The 20,271-nt window shown below is 39.4% G+C and overlaps 1 pseudogene; it reads left to right on the forward strand.

Moving 5' to 3' along the window:
* The first annotated feature begins 687 nt into the window (after window positions 1-687).
* Window positions 688-19,647, forward strand: LOC132426243 (tripartite motif-containing protein 60-like; annotated as a pseudogene).
* Window positions 19,648-20,271: the final 624 nt, after the last annotated feature.

The raw sequence follows: 20,271 nt of genomic DNA on the forward strand, positions 1-20,271 counted from the left end.
CCTGCCCTGACAAGGGCTTTGGAAGGAACACTCAGTTATGTCTCATGATTGATTTTGTGAAGCAGCTTCCCAGCACAGAGGAAAAGAGGAAATGGCAGAAAGAGAAACCCCCGTGCGAGAAGCACAGGCAGGTTCTGAGCCTGTTGTGTGAGAAGGACCTGGAGCTGCTGTGTCTTCAGTGCAGGGTCTCTCCTCTGACCACCGCGATCACCCCCTGGCACCCATGGAGCAGGCTGCAGCCTGTCACAGGAGGAGGCACAAAGTCCACATTGAGCCCCTGAAAAAGCAGCTTGAAGATGCTGAAAAGTCATTAGAAATGCAAGCCTCAAAATCGTTTGAGTTGGTGCGGAAGGTGAACAATCAAAGGAGGGAATTGCACTCCGAAGTTGAATGCATTAAGCATTTCTTGGGAACAGAGCATGATGAAACTCATGTTAGGTTACTAAGTGAAGAGAAGGATGTTCAAGATAAAATAATTGGAAAAAAACACCAAATATCGGGCCACGGATCCACGTTGAAAAATCTACTTGGTGAAATAAATAAGTGTTGCAACCTGACCTGTATTTACTGACAGGCATTGAAAGGATCCACAGCACATATGGAAACCTAAAGAGCCCGGCAGCCTTTTCCTACAAATTAAAGAAGGAGGTTTTCACTCTCCCCCCACAATATTTTGGCCTCCACAAAATGATCTGCACATTTCAGGTACATCTCACACTAGATGCTGAAACTGCTCACCACAGTCTCAAAGTTTCACAAGACAGGAAAACTGCAACATTTCGAAGGATGGAACCAAACTGTGTTCATAATCTTGAGGCATTTACTTCTCACCTAGAAGTCCTGAGTTCTGAGGGATTTGATGCTGGCAGGCATTTTTGGCAGGTAGAAGTAAGAGGCCTAGGTGACTGCTCCTTAGGTATGTGTAAAGAATCTTTCCCCAGAAATGCTCCTATATCACCATCCCCAAGCAATGGCTGCTGGCAAATTCAGCTCTGGGGTAGTGCACCTAACACAGAGGATTCAGGAAACCCACGTCGGATTGGCGTTTTTCTGGACTATGAGTTGGGAGAAATTTCTTTTTATAATTTGAAAAAGAGATCTCCTTTATATTTATTCAGTGACATTTTTACAGAAAAACTTATGCCCTATTTCTCTATTGGACCTCTTTCAAAATCACTTACAATAAGTCTAGTTGAAGATGAGTACTGAGCCCCCTTAGAAGACAATGTGTATGTTCTATTTTCTCCCTGTGTTCAGGGAACATCCTTGTAATAAACAGTAATAAACAAAAACAAAAAAAAGTTACTTCCTCGGGGAGGCCAGGCATAATCTTCACCCACCCAGAAGCAACTGATCCAAAGAGGTGACTGATTGTTCTTAGGTTTCAGAAACAAAACTACCCCTCGCCCACTGCACCCTGTGACGCCAGCCCACCTGAAGCCTTTGGAGCTGTGCTCTTCACTCCTCTACTGTGCAGGGAAGGAGGAAAACGCGGTGGTGAAGCTTTTCAAACCAACCTCAAAGCACTAATAACGTGAAAATGTTGCTCCGGAATTAGAAGATCAGCAGAAGCCAATGACTGCCCGGTCACCAGGGAAACGACCCCTCCCCACCATCTTGCTCAGGCTCTCCCGGGTCCCCTCCCTTAGACATTGAGCATGCGCAGGCCCATCCGCGCCCACTTCCAGTGCACCCACCCATCACCGTGGACCAGAGAGCGTTTCCAGGGACTGGCCTCTCAGGGGCCAGAGGTGTGAGCCTTGCCCTGGAGCTTCCAGACTCCTCAGAGCCTCGGGCCTGAGAGGGCTGAGCCACCTGCTCCAGGTGAGCCGGGAGGGCCCTGAGGAAGGGCGGAGGGAGCTGAGCAGGGGGCTTTCTGGGCATCTCCTGGCGCCAGACTTAGTGGTCTCTTAAGAAAAGTCACAGGTCGAATCTTGAGAGCTGGGAATCCGCCACAGGTTTAATTTCTTAGCCTGATGTTTATTGAGCGCACGCTAGCCGAGCTTTTCAACAGCTATAAGAATGGAGTAGATAATCAGTTTTGAGGAAAAATAGCAAAGAATTCAGACCATGAACCATACACTCTAGTGTCATTAACCAATGGGTGACAAAAAATAAATGTAAAATCTCAAGTGGGATTTGTGGCGTGACAGATGTGTGGTGGCAGGGCGAGCAGAGGGGCCGGAGGGCCGCATCCTCAGGATCTCACTGTTTTAACAGTAATGAACATTGGAGAGTAAGAGGATTACATTTGAGTGTAGAGTGCTGTAGAGTTATGGAATTGATGGTCGACATGGAGTAGAAGACGGTAGTCAGAAGAGTCGGCCTGTGTATGTAGCCTGGACTGGAAAAGTGTCCCCCAAAACTGTTCTTTTCACTCCAAGGCCTGAGTCTGGAAGGTGGGGTTGGGGAGATAAGTATGGGGGAGGGGAGAACCCATTAGGAATATGTGTGGGAACGCCAGGGCACCTGCTTAATTTAAATGAAATACTCTCTATGAAACAATACAATGTTTCTTTCCGGTTCCAGAAATTTCAGTCTTTTTTTTTTCTTGGCTGTGCTACACAGCTTGTGGGATTTTAGTTCCCTGACCAGGGATTGAACCTGGGCCCCAGGCAGTTAGAGTGTAAAGTCCTAAACCCTAGATTACCAGGGAATTCCCTTTTTTCTTATTTTTAGTCTTTTTTTAATTGGAGTATAATTGCTACAATGTTGTGTTAGTTTCTGCTGTAACAATGAAGTGAATCAGCTACATGTATCCATATATCCCCTCCTTCTTGGACCTCCCTCCCACCCCAACCCCCATCCCACCCATCTAGGTCATCACAGAGCACTGAGGTGAGCTTCCTGTGCTTTATAGCATGTTCCCACTAGCTACCTATTTTATGCATGGTAGTGTATATATATCAATCCCAATCTCTTAATTGGTCTCACCCTCCCCATCCCCCACTGTGTCCACATGTCCATTCTTTACGTCTGCATCTCTGTTCCTGCCCTGAAAATAGGTTCATCTGTACCCTTTTTCTAGATTCCACATATATGCATTAATGTATGATATTTGTTTTTTTTTTTTCTTTCTGGCTTACTTCATTCTGTATGACAGACTCTAGGTCTATCCACATCTCTACAAATGACCCAATTTCTTTCCTTTTTATGGCTGAGTAATATTCCATTGTATACATGTGCCACATCTTCTTTATCCATTCATCTATTGTTGGACATTTAGGTTGTTTCCATGTCCTGGCTATTGGAAATAGTGCTGCAATGCATATTGGGGTACATGTGTCCCTTTGAGTTATGGTAGTCAGGGTATATGCCTGGTAGTTGGGTTGCTGGGTCATATAGTAGTTCTAATTTTAGTTTTTTGAGGAACATCCATACTGTTCTCCATAGTGGCTGTACCAGTTTACCTTCCCACCAACAGTAGAGGAGGGTTCTGTTTTCTCCACATCCTCTCCAGCATTTATTGTTTGTAGATATTTTGATGATGACCATTCTGACTGGTGTGATACCTCATTGTAGTTTTGACTTCTATTTCTTTAATAATTAGTGGTGTTGAGCATCCTTTCATGTGCCCCTTGGCCCTCTGTGTGTCCTCCTTGGTAAGATGTCTATTTAGGTCTTCCACCCATTTTTTAATTGGGTTGTTTGTTTTTTTGATATTGAGCTCCATGAGCTGTTTGTATATTTTGGAGATTAATCTGTTTTCTGTTGCTTCATTTGCAAATATTTTCTCCCATTCTGTTGGTTGTCTTTTCATCTTGTTTATGGTTTCCTTTGCTGTGCAAAAGCTTTTAAGTTTAGTTATGTCCCATTTGTTTATTTTTGGTTTTATTTTCATTACTCTAGGAGGTGAGTCAAAAAAGATCTTGCTGTGGTTTATGTCAAAGAGTGTTTTTCTTATGTTTTCCTCTAAGAGTTTTATAATGTCCACCCTTAAATTTAAATCTTTAATCCATTTTGAGTTTATTTTTGTGTATCATGTTAGGTAGTGTTCTAATTTCATCCTTTAACATGTAGCTGTCCAGTTTTCGTAGCACCACTTATTGAAGAGTCTGTCTTTTCTCCATTGTATGTTCTTGCCTCCTTTGTCATAAATTAGGTGACCATATGTGCTAGGGTGTGACAGATGTGGTACCCTGTACCATTGATCTATATGTCTCTTTTTGTGCCAGTACCATACCGTCTTGATTACTGTAGCTTTGTAGTATAGTTTGAAGTTGGGGAGTCTGATTCCTCCAGCTCAGTTTTTCTTTCTCAAGGTTGCTTTGGCTATTCAGGGTCTTTTGTGTTTCCATACAAATTGTAAGATTTTTTGTTCTAATTCTGTGAAGAATGCCATTGGTAATTTGATAGGGATTGCATTGAATCTGTAGATTGCTTTGGGTTATATATTCATTTTCACAACATTTATTATTCCAATCCAAGAACATGGTATATTTCTCCATCTGTTTATGTCATCTATGATTTCTTTCATCAGTGTTTTATAGTTTTCTGAGTACAGGTCTTTTGCCTCCGTAGTTCGGTTTATTCCTAGGTATTTTATTCTTTTTGTTGCAATGGTAAATGGGAGATTTTTGTGCATTAATTTTGTATCCTGCAACCTTACCAAATTCATTGATTAGTTCTAATATTTTTCTGGTGGCATCTTTAGGATTTTCTATGTATAGTATCATGTCATCTGCAAACAGTGACAGTTTTACCTCTTCTTTGCCAATTTGGATTCCTTTTATTTCTTTTTCTTCTCTGCTTGTTGTGGCGAGGACTTCCAAAACTGAATGACAGTGGTGAGAGTGGACATCTTGTTCCTGATCTTAGTGGAAATGCTTTCTATTTTTCACCATTGAGAATAATGTTTGCTGTGGGTTAGACATATGTAGTCTTTATTATGTTGAGGTAGGCTCCATCTTTGCCCATTTTCTGGAGAGTTTTTATCATAAATGGTTGTTGAATTTTGTCAAAAGCTTACTCTGCACCTATTGAGATGATCATGTGGATTTATTCTTTAATTTGTTGACATGGTATATCACATTGATTGATTTGCGTATTTTGAAGAATCCTTGTATTCCTGGGACAAATACCACTTGATCATGGTGTATGATCCTTTTGATGTGTTGTTGGAGTCTGTTTGCTAATATTTTGTTGAGAATTTTGCATCTATGTTCATCAATGATATTGGTCTGTAATTTTCTTTTTTTGTGATATCTTTGTCTCATTTTCATATCAGGGTCATGATGGCCTCATAGAACGAATTTGTGAGTGTTCCTTCCTCTGCAATTTTTTGCAAGAGTTTTAGAAGGATAGGTTTTAGCTCTTCTCTAAAAGTTTGATAGAATTTGCCTGTGAAGGCATCTGGTCCTGGAATTTTGTTTTTTGGAAGAATTTTAATTACAGTTTCAATTTAATTACTTGTGACATGTCTGTTTACATTTTCTAATTCTTCCTGGTTCACTCTCGAAAAATTGTACCTTTCCAAGAATTTGTCCATTTCTTACAGGTTGTCCATTTTATCAGCATATAGTTGCTTATAGTAGACTCTTATAATTCTTTGCATTTCTTCAGTGTCAGTTGTCATTTCTCTTTTTTCATTTCTAATTTTATTGCTTTGCTTCCTCTCTGTTTTTTTCTTGATGAGTCTAGCTAAGGGTTTATCAATTTTGTTTATCTTCTCAAAGAACCAACTTTTAGGTTTATTGATCTTTATTGTTTTTCATTTCTATTTCATTTATTTCTGCTCTGATCTTTATGATTTCTTTCCTTCTACTGACTTTGGGTTTTCTTTATTCTCTTTCTCTAGTTGCTTTAGGTGTAGGATTAGATTGTTTATTTGAGATTTTTCTTGTCTCTTGAGGTGAGATTGAATTGCTGTAAACTTCACTCTTAGAACTGCTTTTGCTGCATCCCATAGGATTTGGGTTGCCATGTTTTCATTGTCATTTGTTTCTATGTATTTTTTTAATTTCCTCTTAGATTTCTTCAGTAATATCTTGGTTATTTAGTAGCACACTGTTTAGCCTCCATGTATTTGTGGTTTTTATAGTTTTTTTTCCTGTAATTGATTTCTAATTTCATAGCATTGTGGTCAGAAAAGATCCTTGATATGATTTCAGTTTTCTTACATTTTCTGAGGCTTGATTTGTGACCCAAGGTGTGATCTATACTGGAGAATGTTCTGTGTGCACTTGAGAAGAAAATGTATTCTGCTACTTTGGGGTAGAATGTCCTATAAATATCAATTAAATCTATCTGGTCTATTTTGTCATTTAAAGCTTGTATTTTCTTATTTATTTTCTGTTTGGATGATCTGTCCATTGGTGTAAGTGGGGTGTTAGTGCCCCCTACAATTACTGTGTTACTGTTGATTTCCCCTTACATGGTTGTTAGCATTTGTGTTATGTGTTGAGGTGCTCCTATGTTAGGGGCATAAATATTTATAATTGTTATATCTTTTTCTTGCACTGATCCCTTGATCATTATGTAGTGTCCTTCCTTGTCTCTTGTAACATTCTTTATTTTAAAGTCTACTTTATCTGATATGAGAATTGCTACTCCAGCTTTCTTTTGATTTCCATTTGCATGGAATATCTTTGTCCATTCCCCCACTTTCATTCTGTATGTGTCCCTAGGTCTGAAGTGGGTCTCTTGTAGACAGCATATATATGGGTCTTGTTTTTGAATCCATTCAGCCAGTCTGTGTCTTTCGTTTGGGACATTTTGTCCATTTACACTTAAGGTAATTATGGATATGTATGTTCCTATTACCATTTTCTAAATTATTTTAGGTTTGTTTTTGTAGGTCCTTTTCTTCTCTTGTGTTTCCTGCCTAGAGAAATTCCTTTAGCATTCATTGTAAAGCTGGTTTGGTGGTGCTGAATTCTCTTAGCTTTTACTTATCTGTAAAGCTTTTGATTTCTCTGACGAATCTGAATGAGATCTTTGTTGGGTAAAGTAATCTTGGTTGTAGGTTTTTCTCTTTCATCACTTTAAGTATATCCTGCCACTCCCTTCTGGCCTGCAGAGTTTCTGCTGAAAAATCAGCTGATAACCTTATGGGGATTCCCGTGTATGTTATTTTTTGCTTTTCCCTTGCTGTTTTTAATATTTTTTCTTTGAATTTAATTTTTGTTAGTTTGAGTAATATGTGTCTTGGTGTTTTTCTCCTAGGGTTTATCCTGTACGGACTCTCTGGGCTTCCTGGACTTGGGGGGCTATTTCATTTCCCATGTTAGGGAAGTTTTCGACTATAATCTCTTCTAATATTTTCTCAGACCCTTTTTTTTTCTCTTCTTCTTCGGGATCCCTATAATTTGAATGTTGGTGCCTTTAGTGCTGTCCCCAAGGTCTCTGAGATTGCCTTCAATTCTTTTTATTCTTTTTTCCTTGTTCTGCTCCTCAGCATTTTTTCCCACCATTCTGTCTTCTAGCTCACTTATTCATTCTTCTGCCTCAGTTATTCTCTTATTGATTCCTTCTAGTGTATTTTTCATTTCAGTTATTGTGTTGTTTATCTCTGTTTGTTTGTTCCTTAGTTCTTCTTTTTTAAACATTTTTGTATTTTCTTGATCTGTGCTTCCATGCTATTTCCGAGATTTTGGATTGTCTTTACTATCATTACTCTGAATTCTTTTTCAGGTAGCTTGCGTATTTCCTCTTCATTTATTTGGTCTTGTAGGTTTTTACCTTGCTCCTTCATCTGTGACATATTTTTTTGTTGTCTCTCTTTTTTTTTTTTGATGGGTGGACTGTGTTCTTGTCTTACTGGTTGTTTGGCCTGAGGCTTCCAGCATGGAGTTTGTAGGCTGTTCGGTACAGCCGGGTCTTGGTGCCAAGATGAGGATCTCCAGGAGACCTCACTGTAATTAATATTCCTTGGGATCTGAGGTTATCTGTTTGTCCATTGGTTCAGACTCGGAGCTCACCACAGGAGCTCAGGCTTTATGCCCTTCCTGTGAACCAAGATCCTACAACCCATGTGGGGCAGCAAAAAAAAAAAAAAAAGAAAAAAGAAAAAAAAAAGGAGCAGAACAATAACAAACAGTAAAAATTAAAATAAAATTAGAAAACTAACAAATATGTTAGAAAAAATAAAAATATAGATGAAATATGACCAGAAGGTAAAACAGAACCACAAGAGCAAAAATGAGGAAAAAAAAAAAAGCTGCAAAAGGACTTGGCCATGGGGGATGGGGCTTATGTGGGGGGCAGGGCTTTGGCACAGGTGGGGTGTAGGTGGTGGCCTATGCTTAGGACCTAGCCAGAAAAGACCCTGGGGGTGGAGGGGCAGGGCTTAGGGTCATCTGGAGGGGCCCTTAAGTGCCTCAGGCCTTGGAATGTGGATGATCAGGCCCAGGAACCCAGCAGGCTCCAGTGGGTGGGGAAAACGCCATCCATGCCTTCCCTCCCCACCATCCTCAGATCCCAGAGGGTCCCTCCCCATCTGCCCCTCCTCCGTTTTTCCCCCCTCTCTCCCTTTTATGCCCCTAGGATCTCTGCAGCCAGAGGGGGCCCCAGAGGGTTGAGGACACCCCCGGTACCCCAGCAGGCTTCCCCAAACCTGATTGGGCAGGAGAAATGCCAGCTGCATTCCCCCCGATCGTCTAAACCCCCGAGGGTCCCTCCAGGTGTGGGAAGCCCTCCCTCTCCCAGCCACCCCTCAACGGCACCAGTTCCATCTGGCCTCCACCCCTCCTTCTTGCTTGCTACCCCCCATGTCCTACCCGGTCACTCGGGAGTTCCTCCTATATCCCCTTGGGTGTCGAGGTCCCCCCCAGCATCTGGTTGGTGCCCTAGTTGTGGGGAGACACAAACTCTGCATCCTTCTGCTCTGCCATCTTCTTTAGTCATACTTGTAATGTACTACCTGTGTAGCCTTGGGCAATATTCTTAAAACCTTATATATTTAATCAGCCAAAATGCATTTGTAAAATATGGAATTTTAAACAAGGATTAGGAATCCATGACATGACAGTGTTATTTATGAACATTAGATTGGAAGGTCAGAAGACACATTTTCATTACTTTATACATTTCTTTTTATACCGTAGAGGAGGAAAAATATTTTTCCCTCTACTCTGCTGGGTTCTTGGCTGAGACACCCATCTCCCCTTCCATAAGTAAAGATTAACAGGAGAAAAAACAAAACAACTTTAAATACATATGGTCATGTAGGAGCTCCATAAAGGAATGAGACTCAAAAGGCAGCCTGGCAACTGAGGCTTATATACCAGACTGAAAAGAGCAAAGGGATAGAGGCCTGGGTTTCAAATGGGAGGAAGGCAATTCACTGGAAGGTGAGTAGAGAAAATTGTTGGTAAAGTTTGCTCTGCCATGCAAATAAGTCAGGTAGATGAGTGATCTCTGGAAATAGAGCACTGCCAGGTACAGTCTCCCTTTCTAATATAAATTTCCCTAAATTCTACTCTGTTTTCTGAGCTTCTGTGTCTACAGTTTCTCAAAATAGTCTGCTCAAAATCATCCTTATGCCAAATGGGCGTATTTTGGGGTGGCATATTCTGTTATCCTTTAATTACAATATAACAAAAAAGAATTTTAATGCACTAATACCTTACAGCTCCTTCAAAACTAGACGCATGCAAACTTTCTTTGCCAAACTACTGCCGTAGCAGTTAACACCTTTTCTTCTCACTAAAGATTTAGCAGTACCAAAATTTATAGTAGCTTTTAGACTGAAATAGTGCTATCATATATACTTTAATACAATGTTACACGATATAATAAAAATCTAGGCAGTTGAGATAGATTTCTAAGAGCTTTTTTCACTTTGAAAATGTATAAGATCTTGTGTCTAGGAGTCCCCGAGACCTAGGTACAGCTATTACTAGGGGGACTCAGAAATCTCAGGGTAAAGGATATTCAGACCTGTGATTGATTATAGTGAATGGATACAGCAAAATCAACAAAGGGAAAAGATGCATGAGATGAAGTCTCAGGAAACCAAGGCAAACTTCCAAGAATCCTCTCCCAGGAGAGTCACACAGACCCACTTAACACCTCCAGCAACAAGTTGTGACAACATGTGTGAAATGTTGTTACCAGGGAAGCTCTTTAGAGGCTTGTTGCCCCCAAATCTGGGGGGAACAGGTCATGTAGCCAGCCTCTGCCTAGAATGTATCAGATCTCCGGATTCCCAGAAGGAATACTGGTGGTTAGCATAAACCACATCATTTGTACCTACACTTTAGCACAGTGAGCCATTATCAGCGAATGGTGGTAACCCTTACAAAATCCAAGTTCCCAGACAGGACCCAAGGGCCAGCCTTTTAAGCAGGCCTTTCTAAGGACAGTAGTCTTAAGCCTGCTCTTTTAACTCTTTTTTGTACAGTGCCACTTATTGAGCATCTGTTCTGGGTTAGGTACTGCATGTCATCCCCAAAGCACCATGGTGTATTCATCAGAACCCAGAAGTTCTCTGAACCCTAACATTCAGGGGGGTTTTCTTGGCTTTATTTTTTTAATGGAGGTTTCACTATGTTGACATGGTTTATTAAGTCATTGGTCATTGGTGATTACCTCAATCTCCAGTGCCTCTCCCCAGGAAGTCACAGGTTAGGACTGAAAGTTCCAACCCTCTAATCGTACCTTGATCTTTCTGGTGACTTGCCTCCATTCTGGTGCTGTCTATGGGTCCTTGGCCATCACTCATCTCATTAGCATACAAAAGACCCTCTTAACACTAGGGAGATTTCAAGGTTGTTAAGAGTCCTGTGTCAGGAACCTGGGATAAAAACTAAATATATATTTATTAGGTACAGAAGTAACAAGAAGTACAGTGTGCTTAATGGTTTAGAGTTTTATGCTACTGGGAAGTTAATAAGTTAGCCTGTTAATGTTTCATAGTTGGTGCCAGATGGCACAAACTCCTAGGGTCAGAGACAGAGGACTCTTACTATTGGCACAGCCAGAAGCATGAGCATCATGATGTGTCAGTTCCCCATACCTCCCAAGTCCCACAGAGGTGATGTGGAGGGGCCACGTGGATGCTGTGCACACTGTGGGTTTGCAACACATTCAGAGATCCCTGAGTTTGGGGGATCCCCTTTCATAGCAAGCCTGTTTCTGGTCCCACAGGGAGACTTTACCTCCCCTTTCAAGGATGCTTTCTGCAAACACAACCCTGAGAAATGGCCCCAATGGTATAGGTATATTAGCGTAAACTGGGTACAATAAAGTTTTGTAATAAAAAAGGAGACTGTCCATATTCTCAAGAAATATTAGTTTAAGTATTTAAGGGAAAACTGACATGATGTCTGTAATTTAAACTGTTCGAAATAATATATTCTACACACGTATATATTCATACACACTCTTGCCCTCACATGTAGTGAGAAATACTGGTCAGCCCAAATCTTAAAAACTGGACACTCTAAGCAAGGGAATAAGGGGGTTGACTACATTATTGTTTCAATATTGCTGTAGTTTTGAAGACTTTCAGAAGGAAAAGTTAGAGAAACCTCTGGCTGGTTTATTCTGTCCTGTCATGCCTAATTTCCAGGCAGAGTTATTCTCTCAAATAGTGGCTACTCAACCATCAGTACACTATTCCTTTTCCTTCTCCCCCACATTATCAGGCACCATTTTTTAACTTTTTCTGCTGTTCACATTTCACATAAAATGATGCTTGAACATAGTAAAATTGTCATGATTTCACATTTAATGCTGGATTTGTGCTTATAACCAAGGGGAAATTACCCCATTCTGACTCATCACTTCTACGCTATCTTATTTCAGAATTATTAAAATGTGAAAAAAATATGCATCTTAGAATTAATAAAATATGGTTGTATATACTTGTCATGCATTTTATCGTCCCTCCTTGCCCATTATAATCCAGCTCACTTTAGGAGAACATTGGGCGTAGGGTCCTGAAGGAGCTTAAGCCAATTGGACTGTGTATGGCCTGCCTTCCTGAATATACATGCAGGTAATCCTCTTCCACAGGTAAATCACACTCCTCACCCCACCCCAGCTAACACTTACCTTGAGTAGGAATTACTTGCCAGATATTCTGGCCACTGTTATCCGCATGTGTGTGTTTGGACAGCAGCGTTTGTATGGTGTGTGTGAATGGTAGGAATGGGCTGGTAGAAGGTGGGTTTTCAAACACAGACTGACTCACAGCTCCTGTCTCCTTTTCCTCTGATCTAGCAGGGCTCAGTATTTCTGAAACGCTTCTATGTTAGTGTCTCGTCTGTATAAATATTATTCCCTTTGACTAGGTGACCCTTTCCTTACATTTCCCTGGGTTGAGTTGAGACTTTGTGGAAGGAGCTTGAGTCCCCTTCTCTGGTAAGGTTTGCTGTGCGTCAGGCACTGTGGTAAGTGCCTTCCACACAGTCACTGATTCTCAGTTAAACCCTCATACCAACTATGAAATTAGTGCTGGGAGAGGAATTTCAACATAGGCCTTTGAAGTCTATTATGTATGCCAAGAATGCAGGGCCCTGACTGCCCTTCAACCAGGCCATCTAATACCAGTTCATGTATAAATATTCTCAGTTGCACCTACAATGTCCTTTATAACTTTTTCTCTCTATTCCCAGAGAAATTCAGATTAGATTTGGTTGTCTCTTCTCTTTAATTTTTTGTGATTGAACAGTCTCCCCACTTCTGTCTTTTATATAACATTGACATTTTTAATATTAATGTTTTTTAGGGTTTATTCATTTTGTATTCATTATTATTATTTATTTTTTAATAAAAAGCCCTTCTTGAGTATCTACTACAGGCCAATGAGCAAGGTAGACTAAGAACCTACTTATCTTACTATTGATGGACAAAAGAGAAAATAACCAACAAAAACACACATGAGGTAGACAATTTTAGATTATGATTGCATTCTATGAAAGAAAACAGAGGGGATAGCAAAGAGAGTGCAGGGAGAGGAAGACAGTCAAACTATGTGAGTAGAAACTGTTTCCTCGAGGAGATAACATTTGAGAGAGGAGACCTGAAAGAAAACACAGAGGTGTACAAAGATTCCTGCGGAGAATGCTTAACTCCATAGCAATGACCTCAGCATCGATGAAATAAAATTTATATTTTAAGGCAGGACAAGAATATGTAAACATAAAATCCTCTTTCTGTGTTTGTTTGGGCCACCTCTCTCCCTCCCCAATGTGCAGGGTGCTTCTGCATTACACATAAACCAGAGCTCCTCAAAGATGGGACTGCCTGCTCAACCTTAAAGATCAATTGTTTTCCCGTTCATCTGACCCTAGCAACTTAACTTCTTAAAAGAACAGCATTCTTTCCCAACTCCGTAGGAGTCATAGTGACTTGCTGCTCACTTTGGACATGCTTACCTGGACTATGTATCCTTCATGAACTTTATGTAAAATATCAGTATGTCATTTTGATATAAGATCCTTTGTCTTGAAAATGTATACGACTTTGCTTTCCAACTTCTAACAGGTAGAACAATTCTTTCTGTGAGTCTGTCTCCCAGGTTATAATCCTCAGTTTGGCTCGAATAAAATTTCCCCTTTTTTCTTCTTAACTTGATTGTTAATTAAATTTTGTAATCACCATATTCAACCAAAAACAGTTAATTTTTGCTGCAGTGTACCAAGGAAGAAAGAAAGATAGGACTCAACCTCAAAGTGACTAGTCAGGATCAGTACTTAAGATTTTGTATCATGTTGAGTTGAGGTTTTACAGTGCATTCAGACACTGGAAAAATTTAATCACTGGGAAGAGAGGATATAAGTTGTCTATTCAATGGAAAATTTTGATTACTGAGTGGGAATGGATGCAAGGGAGCAAGAGTGGAAGCAGGCTGACCAGGTAGAAGGGTGGTACCATAACCAAGTGGAGAGCTGTTGGTGGCTTGGTCTAGGTTAGGCTTCTGTACTGCACTCATATATCTCACAAGGTAGGGGACTGCCCCCAAAATGTACAGAACAATAAATGAGTAGAAAAAGCAAGGGATATAGTGATTTATATCCCAGTGTACTACAAAATGAGTGAGACCACTTCCATTTAAGTTAACCATTTGGTTGAGCCTGCAGGTGATTTTTCTAAAACTTTAATATTTTGAAATAATGATAGATTCAAGGAACTTTTAAAGATAGTACAGAGGGGTCCCATGGACCCACTGTCTACGTTCCCATGTTTCTTAACAATATTACATGAAAACCAAGAATTTGATATTGATCAAATGAGTACGTATAGTTCTGTGACACTTATCGCATGCAGATTCATGTAGCCACCACCAAATAGAGAACTATTCCATCTCTATGAAGTCTTATAGTCACAGCCATCACACTCCCACATCATACCAAAACCATGACACCCGCTTTTTGTAAAGTAGTATTTCAGAATAACATTCAAAGTTCATGACCCCTCATCTATAAGTATTTCATCATGCCTTTCCTAAGAATAGAATACTTTCTTATGTAGCTAAAGTGTAATTTTAGAATTCAAGAAGGTTAACTATGATACCCTTATCTAATAAATAGTGCATATTCCGATTTTCCCCGTTGTCCCATACTATCCACTTTACAGCAGTTTTCCTGCCTATCTAGAATCAAAGCTTAAGATCATGAATTTCTCTTAGTTGTTTCTTTAGTCTCTTTTAATGTAGAACACTCCCCCATATTTTTTTCAGTGTCATTCTTGTTTATGCAGTGTTTAAGACCATTGAATGTTCCATGGTTTCAATTTTGGTGATTATTTCCCTGTGATTAGATTTGGGTAATGGTGGGGGGGGGCAGAACTGTTCCATATGTGCTGTTTTTCTTCCCATCGCAGGCCATCAATTTATCCATTCATTGATCAGGAGGTGTTCTCTATTATCTACATCATAAAGGCACTTATTTTGTCTCTCTACACATGAACTATAATTCTTAGAATAATATTTTGAGATTGTGTGAATATATTATTTCCCATGAAATTTTACCTTACAGTAGTTGCAGTCATTGATGATTCTTGCCTGAATTAGTTATTTTATTGTGATTGCCAGTCTAGGAAATTTTGAAATTAAAAGCTTTTCTCCCCCATAGGAATGATTGCTTTCTTGAACCTGTGGCTACTTACTTGTAGAAGAAACTCATTAATGTTAAATTTCGGTGGGCTAATTTGCAATAGAGGTACAAGCAGTGAATCTCTCTTGCCCTTCAAGTTGAGGTAGGTGCAGGGGACTCAGCAAGACTTCGGTGGCTGTCATCAGCATGCCAGTCCAGTGCAACGTAAAGCTGGTCAATCTATGATCTCTGGAGGAAGATATCCACTTCTCACTGGGTCTTGAGCTTGAGGCAGGCCTTGCCACAGGGAGCATTCTTATCCACCACTTTTGTTCTCAACTCAGTGGAGTTCGTGAGAGCCCTGGTACAGGCACAAGAGGTGTCTAGCTACCCCATCTGTGTGGATAACTTGAAAGATCCAGTAACCATCAACTGTGGGCACAGCTTCTGTTGCTCATGCATCAACATGACTTGGAAGGACCTAGGTGATACCTTCCCCTGTCCTGTCTGCCATTTTTGGTTTGGAGACAAGAACATCAGGAGCAAACCCAGCTCAGTCACTTGACTGAAGTTGCTAATTTACTCCAGATCAGAAGGAGCACATGGAAGGGGCAGGAAGAGAATTCTGTGTGTGAGAAGCACAATCAGTTTCTGACCCTTTTTTGTGGGAAGGACCTAGAGGTTTTATGTACACAGTGCTGTTTCTCCATTCAACACCAGAAACACTACAATTGCCCCATCATGAAAGCTGCCTCTCATCACAGGAAAGTTCTAGAATGTACCATTGAGCCCTTGAAGAGTGATATGGAACAAATTGAAAAAGTGATAACTCTGCAAGCCAGCCAATCAGTTGAACGTGAGAAACCAGGTTAAATGTAGGAGAGAAGAAATAAATTCTGAATGTGAGCAATTTAGACTGTTTCTACGGAATCAGCAAGAGGATATTCTTAGGCAGATGGAAGATGAAGAGATGGACATTTTAACAAAACTCTGTGAAAACTTTGTAACATTTACAGATCATGCTTCCACACTGAAACATCTGCTGAGGGAGGTAGGGGAATCTTGCCATGACATAAGAACAACCACTCTGCAGATGTGGTTAGACTATCCTTGCAAACTTGTTTGTTCTTTTTGTTCACCTATAAACTCTGGCTAATGTATTTTGTCAACTCAGCCAATTTATAAGCATGAAAGTTACCAGTATGGGAAGACATGGCAAAACTGAGTCCTGATCATTAACTTGTAATGAAATGTTATCTAAAAGAATAATTTGGAATGAAAAATATTAATTCAGATTATTGACAGTAAGAAGAAATTTGGTGTAATGTCACAAAGTGCAGAAAAAATACACTCACTGTTAGCTTTCATATATATGTCTAAAAACAAATTCACTCTGAAGTTCAAAAATATAAAATTCCTTTAACACACTCAAGATCATTAACTATGAGTCTTAATATATCCCTGCACTTCTGGTTCACTTAAGAAAAATCAGAAAATACAGTTTAGTAAAAGAAAAAAAAGAATATTTACTGATAGTCTCACCACACAGAAATAACCATGATAAGCATTTGTTATCATTTTTTAGGACATTTTAAATGTAGATATATAGTCATGCATTGAAAAAAAATTGCATACGTAAATTTGCTTTTTTAATTTAAAATGAACATATTGCTTGTTAATAAATATATATGTGCAACATCATTTTCAATTCTTGCATGGTATATATGTGCCACTGTTTATTCAGTTTATCCATCATTGTTGGATAATTTATTTTTCAGGACTCTTTCAGTTGCAAGGAACACAAAACTTAAACTGCCCCAGACCAAAAGAGGAAAAGTCTTAGGTAGGCTGTCCTCTGTTGGCAAGATAGCTACCAGCAGTTCTGGAATAATATACTTTCAACTCCAAGTTCAGCAGGTGGGGGAAAAGCCATGCCTTCAAATGTTCTAGAGTTCACTCTAACTAGACCAATTTGGATTCGATCACTGTATGGAGAGGAGGAGCTGGGTGTAATCCGACAAAATCAGAGCGATCTTACCAGAATGAGGGAATATGAATGCTGATGGGCAAAAACAGCATCTGTCCACTCCAGACATTTTCAGTGTTTGCAACTATTTGCCTTCATGGACCATATACCCCAGGGACTATCCTTGAACATAAATCTTTAGAAACATGATTGATTATTTCCTTGGGATATATACTTAAAAGAGAAATTACCAGATCTAAGAGCATAATATATTTTTAATGAATTTTATACCTTTTGCCAGATTGCCTTCCAGAAAATGCTGCCAATTAACCTGTGCTTTAGAAAATAGGAAGTTCTGTGGAAATTTCTCTCTCACTTTTTTTTCTTAAAGCTTAGACATATATTTATGGCTTTAAAAGATTGCCAGTTCAATCATGTAGAATGAAAGTATTCTGTACATTGAAAAACAACTCAAACAAATAAAAAGTTTCCTCATATCCTTACCATTACTGCTAGGCAAAAATTTCATCTTTTTTTACTTTGTATTTATATTAATTACTCCTAAAAAAATTTATATACATATATCTATTGGTATTTTTATTCTGTAAACTTTCTGCTAATGTCCTTAGGCATTTATCCATTAGAGTATTGTCTTATTCATTTATAAAAGTTGTCATGTATTCACCCTTAATCTTTGTCCTATATGTTGCATTTACCTCTTAACTTGGTTAGGAGCTAATGAAGTTTAGAGTATATAATATAGAGGCCTGGTTTGTTGCCCACGTTTAAAGCCTGTTTCCACCACTTTGTTTTGTGTCTTTGGGCAAGTTCTATAACCCCGCCTCTGCCTAAGTTTCCTTTTTGGGAAATGGAGATCATAAATAGTATTTATTTCACAGAATTGCTGTGAGGATTAAATGAAATAATGCGTCTGAATAACTGAGGACAGTGTCTGGTATATAGTGATCAATTTTAGATATTATTTTTGTTTGTGTTGTTTTTCAGTGTATAGAAGATTTACATTTTATGTAATTGAATCTAGCAATCTTTCTTTTAAGCCTTCAATAAGTGTCTAAGCTTTAAAAAAAAAAAAAAGATAAAAGAGAACTTTCCACAACTTTCTATTATCCAAAGCACAGATTAATTGGCAAGAATTTACTTTGTATAATTGCTAATCTGGGGACTTCCCTGGTGGCGCAGTGGTTAAGAATCCACCTGCCAATGCAGGGAACACGGGTTAGATCCCTGGTCTGGGAAGGCCCCACATGCCACGGAGCAACTAAGCCCATGCGCCGCAACTACTGAGCCTGCGCTCTAGAGCCCATGAGCTGCAACTACTGAGCCTGTGTGCCACAACTACTGAGGCCCGTGCGCCTAGAGCCCACGCTCCGCAACAAGAGAAGCTACCGCAACGAGAAGCCCACGCACCACAGCGAAGAGTAGCCCCTGCTCGCTGCAACTAGAGAAAGACCACGCACAGCAACAAAGACCCAATGCAGCCAAAAATAAATAATTTTTTAAAAATTCATTTAAAAAAATTGGTAATCTGTACAGGCTTAGAGAAAAACAATCTATCTGGTAATTAATGCCACTGAATTATACACTTAAAAATAGTTAAAATAGTAAATTTTATATTATAAATATTTTGTATAATTTTTAAAAATTAATAATGTAATATTCCAAAACCCATTGAATTGTACACCTAAGTGAGTGAATTATATGGTATGTGAATTTATATCTCAATAATGCTGCTTTCTTTAAAAGCCTAGCTGGAAAAGTAATGTCCACTTAGAATATGACAAATTTCCCTTCTCTTTCCAACTGAAGGCACTATGACAATAAGAATTGCTTTGCATTTTGATTCATTCATTTGACAAATATTTACTGAGTACCTATTATAGGCCAAGCACTGTGCCAGCCCCTGGGGATTCATTGGAGACCAAAACAGTCATGGAGATTATTATAGTAAAGGTATGGGGGCCAGACATTAAAAAAATTCACCCAAATGAATATTTAATTACAAGTCCAAGATGTGCTTCTTGGAAAACTGAAGATTACCATATAATGGGAAAATAATTTAGACTAGGGGTCAGGAAAGGCCTCTTTGAGGAAATCAAGCTAAGGCTTAAGGGAAGACTAGGACTTATGCTGGAGAATTTCCCAATGAATTCCATGAACATACTATAGTAAATAACGAACAGCCTATAGCAACATTAAATTTTAGGGGAACAGCTACAACAAAAACAAACACCCTACCAATTTTCCTAACAAGACATTTAAACCTACTCAGTTCTTACACTGATAAATGATGCTGGGATGCAGTAAATGTTCTATGCCAGCACTTCTTAGACTTTGCTGTGCCTATAAATTTTCCTGAGGATCATCTAGAATGCAGATTCTGATTCAGTAGGTCTGGGCCAGGCCCTGAGATCCAGATGTGGCCGTGCTGCCTGGCAGAGCACCACATTTAACTAAGGAAAACAGACATTGCCATTAAATAGATGCAGCAGCTTTCCCGAATTATCTTGTGAACTCTCTCTTGAACTGTTTATTTTCAGTTCAAGCAAGTTTGCTGCTGTTGGATTTCGTAAAGCTTTGACTGAAGAACTGACTGCCTTAGAAAAAACTGGAGTCAAAACAACATGTCTCTGCCCTAATTTCATAAACACTGGCTTCATCAAAAACCCAAGAACCACGTAAGTTGAGACAGAAATGGACAAAAAAAGATTGGGGATTGCTATGAATATCAACAATTCTGTGGGTTTTCCTAAGTATTTTAATCATTGAAACACCTGATATTCGAGGCCTTTACCTCATCTCGGTTTCAGCTTCTGTAGACTGTGGGAAAATAGGTGGCGAGACAGAGAGAGGGAGAGAATGTATATAATTATAGATATGAATGACACAGTGAAGTTGCTAATCCTTCCTTTAGGTCTGGTGGTTCTCAGACTTAAGTGTACATACATTTCTCCAGGAGCGCTTGGGAACCATGTAGGGGTCCCACCCCACAGAGATGTTGATTTATTCACTTTGGTTGGGATTCAGTAGTGGTGGGGAAGGGAGCCTGGAACTCTGTATGTTTAACAAGCCTCATAAGTAATTCTGATAGAGGTGACCCAGGACCACAATGTAAAAAAAGGCCTTTCCTTTGGTAATCTAGAGATTATCCTCCAAAATAAGTAGCAGACGATAGTCTGTCCTTGGTTAAAAAATAAAATTACAAAGGATTGGTGCTGAGGTTTATTTTTAATGTTTCCTCTGGGAATAGCTTTAACGTTTTTGTAAACATGATGCATACTTTTAAAAAAAATTCCAACATACACA

Source organism: Delphinus delphis, chromosome 5, assembly GCF_949987515.2.
Source record: "Delphinus delphis chromosome 5, mDelDel1.2, whole genome shotgun sequence".
NCBI lineage: Eukaryota > Metazoa > Chordata > Mammalia > Artiodactyla > Delphinidae > Delphinus > Delphinus delphis.